The following is a 1,543-nucleotide window of genomic DNA, read 5'->3' on the forward strand; positions in this document are numbered from 1 at the left end:
TTTAACTCTTTCAGCAATGCCTGAGTCCTCTTTATAAAAACTTCATTCTACTAAGTTAGCAACCATTCATTTTTTTGGTTACTCTTCATGTATAGTTTTCTCAAGTGTCCATTCAAATATTGCATAATGGTGTAGACCATTTAATATTCCAAACATAATCTGAAAGACTAGAAGAATCGCCATTAATTTCATTTGTGTTTGACAAAGCATCATCCAATGGAGTAAAACCCTTCCTTTTGGTGGCAGTGGAACGGTATGATACTTGGTTGCCAGACGTCCATTTTTAGTAAACGCCAAAGAACTGGGGTAGAAAACACCACAAACTATGCCAATCAGTGAGCTTCTGAAAACACAGTTTTCCTTGCTTATATTATCTTGAAGCAGCATCTGAACAGGAAGTTTGAGAATATTCCAGAGAAACCAGTTGTTGTCCCAAATGATGCCATTTGATATATATTTGGTGTCATTTCTTTTCTAAGGTAGTCAAAAATTTTTTCTATGATTTCTATGATCACTGATCTTCTGAGTTTTGCATCTTCTAGAGAAGGACTGGGTTGACCATGCATAGATGCGGTCATCTTGACATCCTTGGGCGCTTCCTCAGTTCCTACCCGCACCACACCTGAATCCCTCAGCTTAGCCCCAGCCTCATACCCGAACACTGCCATTTTGGTATTCTTTATACATTCTGCACATAAACCCCTTATCAGATATATGATTTGTAAATATTTTCTCCTACACTGTATGTTGCCTTTTCACTTTATAAATTATATTCTTTGATACACAGTGGTTTTATTTATTTATTTATTTATTTATTATTTTTTGAGACAACCTCACTCTGTTGCCCAGACTGAAGTATAGTGGTGCAATCTCGGCTCACTGCAACCTCCGCCTCCCAGGTTCAAGCATTTCTCCTGCCTCAGCCTTCTGAGTAGCTGGGATTACAGGCATGTGCTACCACGTCCAGCTAATTTTTTGTATTTTTAGTAGAGACAGGGTTTCACCATGTTGGCCAGGCTGGTCTTGAACTCCTGACCTCAGGTGATCTACCTCAAGTGATTACAGGCATGAGCCACCATATCCGGTGATACACAGAAGTTTTAAAGTTTGATTTAGTGGTCTTTAAATTTTTGAATGCTTTACAGGAGACATAAAACTGCCATACTACATGAGAACTCAAATGGTAAGTACTTAAATAAATATGAATTCTGGATCATTAGATTCTAAATGGGAGGCATGCAACAGATAGAACTGGAAAGTTCCCTGAAAGGACAGGAGAGCAGACTGCACCCTCTGGTTCACCCTCCCAAGGCTCAGTGCTTCCCTCTCTGTCCCAGGCCCACTGCAGAATCTCTCAAAATAGACATATCCTGGGCAACCCACCAGACTTGTCACTAACAAATGTATGCAGGATTGAGAATGGCTCCAAAAGCAAAAGCATTAATAGTAGGGTCATTGAGTCCCGTATGTCTTAACGCTTTGACTAGTTTCCAGTCTGTACCTAGAAAGCTTGGAACCAGTGCCTTACCTTTCATGTTTTTGG

At 40.0% G+C, this 1,543-nt stretch overlaps 1 pseudogene; it reads right to left on the reverse strand.

Annotated features, from left to right (window-relative positions):
- On the reverse strand, nucleotides 1-763 carry LOC139358903 (complex I assembly factor TMEM126B, mitochondrial pseudogene; annotated as a pseudogene).
- Between the last annotated feature and the right edge of the window lie 780 nt (nucleotides 764-1,543).

Source organism: Macaca nemestrina, chromosome 15 (genome assembly GCF_043159975.1).
Source record: "Macaca nemestrina isolate mMacNem1 chromosome 15, mMacNem.hap1, whole genome shotgun sequence".
NCBI lineage: Eukaryota > Metazoa > Chordata > Mammalia > Primates > Cercopithecidae > Macaca > Macaca nemestrina.